Here is a 6,000-nt window from a genome sequence, read left to right on the forward strand (position 1 = left end):
ATAAGCACAGCTCTTGCTGGCCACAGATATAATTGCAATAGCTAGAGGACACAATTTACATGAGACTGAACTGGAATTCAGAATTTCAGCTCTCCATTGAGGCTGAGTTAACAATCCTACTGTTTCTTTCTTCTTTCCTCTGTTTTTCCCTTCATAGTTTTTGTCATGTGTTGTTAAAAATTTCAAGCTAAATTGATTAAACAAGTGTTAAATAATTCACAGTAGCATATCACATTGAAAAGTCAAAATTTCTAGATGAAAGGCCTATTTTTAAATATAAATACTATGATTATACTAACRAAACTTCTGTAACTAGCTCACTGTTTTGAAAATATACTCCTAAGATCTTTTAATATGTGTAGTAGTTGTCCAGCTGAGGCATACACAAGAATCATTTGCTAAGTACAATTATTTATTATTAATTCAGTAAAATGCYCCGATTTGACAAAAAGTTATTCCATTCTCTAAAATTCAATTAGATTACATTAAGAAATACTTAAATACTTAAATAATTCCTTCTTCAAAGTGCTTTGCCAGAGTTAATTAATTAAGCCTATGAGGTAGATAAGTTTTCTTGAAATTCCCATTACACAGAAAGTGAAACCAAGAGTCATTTAAATGACTTGCCCAAAGACAACATATCAAAACCAGAATTAGAATTCAGAATTCCTGACTATCATCAGATGAAAAATAACATTTSTCAAACTTATGAATTAAATCTGCTGAAAGCCAGTCAATTGCAATGCCCTCAAGTCACTGCTGTTGATGACCTAAATGTACCATAAAAATGGCATATATAGCTACAATACGTTAGTCCAAAATTCAGCTGGTTTTATAGTGTCGTCCATGCTTCTCTTGAAGATAAGTATATGAAATCTAAAACATTATATAAAGCTTATCAAATACTGTCTTGTGATAAGGTCTAGTCATACAAGTTAGACATATATCTAAATAACTAGGCTATAACATCACGCCCAACATTTTGTTATTTGAACATATCAAATATATGAAGTCAATATAGGTCTGGTAGGTGCTTCACTGATATCAGTCAAAATTTTGCTTTGATTTCATAGATTATGGATCAAATCATGAAATATTAAGGCTCATCAGGCATATACAGTTCGACTTTTCCATGGCTGAACCATAGAAGTTCAATGCCTGTCCATGACAAATTCACTCAAAAGAGAAAAGTGAGATAGGCATACAGAATTTTGAAGGATAATTAAAGTAATTTTCAGAGAACAGAAAATCACTCTAAGATATAAGAAAATGTTCTCTTTTATCTGTAGGCTTTGCCACCAACAAATTTCACAAATTCAGATCATGTTATTGTTGTAGTGCGGGACTGAGTGAAAGCTTTAATTCACCCAAAAGGAGCAGTCTCAAGCCCTTAATGTATGTATTATTCTCCATTTTTCCACGTCCATTCTCCATGTGTATGTATTATTCTCCATTTGTAAGATGCAAATACTAAAACAAAGATGTTTAAGCTATCATTAATTTAGGGCATTTTGATTATTATTTAGAAAATCTTAGTTTTATAAAACTAATACAAGCTGCAAATATTTTCTAAATATTTCCAAGGATAATCTTCTTTCTAGAACTCAACATTAGTTGAAATATTCAGAATAGTACTCTGAAAGGAAAGAATACTAAGCAATGGATTTCATTTTGTAGAAATAAAGATAGGCCAATTGCTTAAATTTCCCCTGATTTTTTCTTTATCTCACTTAAAATAACTATTTATTAAATTGCTTTGAGAATAATTTTTGCACATTTTCATTTACCATTTTTTTTCCTATTYGATCTTCTAGACACAAAACTAGAGCTGTTAATTTTTTCTAACAAATCTCTTTTTAATTTGATCGTTAATTGCTAATTTCTTACATGGACTTTTTTCTCCTATTAACTTAACTGAGCTTGTCTCAGTAAAACCTTRATTAGGTAGTTCCTGGTAAGTACAAGTGAAAGTAAGAATCTTTACTCAGTTGAAGAGGATTGCAAGGGGTTCCTGTTTTTATCACTAGGCAYAGAGCTCTTTTTTTTCAGGTGAGGCACAAACCTCTCTAACTAAAGGAGGACTGCATAGAGCAAGATTATGAAACTGGGTCTTCTGTATCTGAGGTCTTAGCAACTTCTCTGTAAGTTGTCCTGTCACGGGTTTTTCATATTTATGTACCTCTGTTGTGATACCAAACAAACTGTGTTTATTTGTTTATTTAACCATCTGCAGAATTTCATTAATTTTAATGTATTTAAAGGAAAACTACAGAAGACATGCAGAATGCCTTTGTGAAAAACAGCAGATTTAAGCCAATATTTATTTTTCTAATCAAGTTTTCAGTTTAAAGAAAAGATTATTATTCAATCAAAAAACTGTGTTCTTGTAAAAAAAATCTGACTAGTTTTAAATGGTATCCAGATCTTGAGTTCTTTTGAGATTATAGCCAATTACATGGGTAAAATGTTAAATACTGTGAACATTTTCCATCAAATACTGATGCAGATGAAGAGGKTTTTCTGTCATAACTAATTTAGCATCATCTCTAACCCGTTGTTATTTAACCTTTGTCCAAGATTAATATTTGATAACAAATAGCCTAACACAGATCCCTCTGGGATGCCTTCCTCCGCTAAGAATTACCATTTATTCCCACTCTTCACTTCTGAATCATTACAAGAACATAAGACTTTCCTTCTTTTTCCATAATAGTCTCTTTTCTTTGAAAGCTTTTGGTGAATATTTGTTAGACTGCTGAGACTGCCCATTATATGCTGTTTAGCCATATGAATTGCTGGAAATTGCCCATTATATGGTATTCAGCTATTGGTTCACTCATTCTCTTTTTTTTATTGTATTTATTTACATTTATCTGTCTCATATATAAGACCTATATATTGAGTTACAATTCCCTGGATCCTCCTTGAATCCATTTTAAAAATTAATATGACCTAACAACGCTTGCCATACTTGTGATGATAAAACAGGCTTAACGGAGATGTTACACACCAAAAGTCACTAACTCAGCTCTTGTGTTCATAACATCCTATGCTATTTGTTATTGATCACTTCATCACTTTCCTCTTAAACCTCTTTTAACTGCTATTCCAGCCTGAGCCCTCCTTAGCCACATCTGTCACGGTCAGGGATGCTGGAACAAGCACCAAYTTCAGCTTGCAAATTGGTGAGCACTAGAGTAGTGTTCACCTAATTTCCTCCCTGGTATTATCTTTGCTGAGCATCTTTTTTACCCTCTGATCATCAGGAGGCCCTGCAGAATACATGGGAGGCTTCTTTTGTTTCTCATGTGTTTGAAAAATAGTTGTTTCCTATGWCTGGAAGCTAGTGATGTGACAAGCCTTCTCTTTCAGACTCAACAAGAGAAATAATAGTGTTTTTTTATGAAGTAAAAATATCGCTAGGCTGTATGGTAGGAGAAAGAAACCATAGTTAAAATAATTTTTTTTCAGCACGATAGCTCTGATGAAAATCTCTTTTCTGGGCTGCATTGTGAAACTCCACTTTCTACCCAMAACACCTTCGAGCTCCAAGTGTGCCAAGTGCTCCAACTTCCTGAACCTGAGCAGGCCAAGAAATGACAGACGCATTTGGTAGGAATTCACAGAAATGGAGTACCACAGACTCATGCCTGAAAATTCAAAGCTGACCCCACCAGCCATGACTGTTCCTGCCTCMCTCTGGGAATTTCTAGTCTCCAATCCTTTCAGCTGGTGGAAGAGCAGCTTYTTCTCATTTTGACTAACCTCTTACGAATATGAGATGCTTGGCCAGAGTGCAGAATTGAAGATAACGGTTGCCTGCTGCCTGTATTTTAATGGATGGGGGTGGTGAGAGGCCTTGCCAGCAAAGCTGGATGTGTCACCACTCCCTGTTAAAGAGATTTTTACATAAAACCTTCATAATATCAACCAACATTGATGGACTGGATGTATATGAATGCAAAAATCACCTCACCCCTTTTGTAAATAAAAAAAAAAAAAAAAAAAAAAAAGAATGAAAAAGACACACAAACTTTATCCTGAGGGGAAGCACGTAAAATAAGTGGAAGTATGTTATTAGGTGTATGGTGACACCAACTCTGCCTTTCGTTCAGCTAATACAAAAATAGCAGAAACGAATTTGTGCAATATAGGTCATTCTGTGTGATGCGGATTATATTACTTTGCCAAAATAGATGTAATTTATAATAAATTATATATAGCATAATCCCTCTGCTAATTAGAAATTTGAATTATGCTAAGTTGTTAATAGAAGTGTGGCCTTTTGGTCCTAATTCTAGGAGAGAGAAGAAAGAGAGAGAGAGAGAGTCTTCTCAAGATCCCGGCTACGGCAAGAGCTGCTTAGTGGCTTTTTCATGATTCCACAATGACATATTAAAACACTTTCCTGTTTAAAAACTCAGGAAAGTTTCCATCAAATTAGCAACACCTTGAAAATAGTTTTGTAGGTAACAAATTCAATAAAGGTATGAATTTGGGTACTGTGAAACTATTAATGAATTCTGATCAAGTTTTCAGACTATTTTATTTTGAAAAATGTTTGTAAATCTAGATATGCAGACCRTGCTGAGGACCTCTAAGCAGATATTTTTTTTTCCATATGGAGAAAGACATCACCAGAAGTTTGACAAGTAGRGCCATGTATAGGTAATTTTAGGATAGGATTTTCCTCATGAAAAAAATACTCATCCAAGGATGGCAAGGATCACAGAAATGTCTCCAAATAATACTTTCCATTATATTAACATTCAGATAATAACAGAAATATCTTTATATTCTTTTCATTTGATGCAGAAAGGAAACAAAACAATAAATGAACTAAATTTTTCAAGTGCTGTTCTCAGATCAAGATATACACATTTCTCTTTAAAACAAAGCAATGCTGGAAAAATCCATCTAGAAAGAGTATGCGTGGAAGAATGCTATATTGTAAATAAAAAGGGCAGTCATTTATATGTTTCAAATTTATTTTAGTTTTTAAAAACYAATAAAAATTCATTTTAATATTTTAACATATACTGATGTTTTAATGGAGAATGAAAGAAAAACTGTGTTCATTTTTGTTAATGAGAGAGATATACTAAATCACAGTGCTGTAGCAAGTCTGTGTATCCAGACAACGGCCACGAATTAGCTCACTTGAAATAAAAAATTATACAAGTCCTCAAGGATGGCAGAGTAATTTAATGCTGTATAGGATTAGCTTTCTGAGACTGCACTCCAGAGGTCCTGAGGGTCTCATAGCTCACTGATTCCAAACTTTTAATATCCTCATTTAAATTTCCTCAGACTTAATAATAGGCCCTAAAGTCAGAATTTGCTATTTAGGGAAAATATAAATACAACAATTATCAGCTTGGTATTTTCCTTGAAGACAATGAACATACATACAATCATGCAGCTGCATCTCCTAGGAATTAGCAAGAAAACTAGAGGAGTTTTCGCATGTCCATATACTGCCATGTGGACAGATGCTGATAAATATAAGTAAACTGTCCAGATGAACAACTTCTTCAGGTCAGGCACTAATAATACATTTTCTCAGGCACAGCACTGAATCAACACAGCTATGTACGGGGCTATGTCACCAAAGTGACTCCCATCCCAGCAGCTTCAAAAAATAAGGAAGACACCCATCTTTATAGCTATACCGCAAAGCTAGAAGTATATAGATGTGTGCTCCAAGTTCAAAAACTGCTCTTAGTTGATCTCTGACTTAATGTTACCATCTCTAAAACATATACAAGATGTTCTGTGCCCATTTTAAACATCTGCCCAAGCTGCAATGTAATGGTGAAAACTTGAAATATTTCAGCTTTTAATGGCCTCCTGTACCACTTTGTGGAGTCAAATGTTTTAATGTAGTAACAGGTACTAAGTCTCTTTTCATTCTCATTTGCATTTTAAAAATACTCTTCATAGTATGAAAATCTGCCTACAAATAGAAAACATCTTATTTTTCTTTTTGTTTTGCAGACC

Source organism: Rhea americana, unplaced genomic scaffold (genome assembly GCF_003343005.1).
Source record: "Rhea americana isolate MKP2758 unplaced genomic scaffold, rheAme1 scaffold_159, whole genome shotgun sequence".
NCBI lineage: Eukaryota > Metazoa > Chordata > Aves > Rheiformes > Rheidae > Rhea > Rhea americana.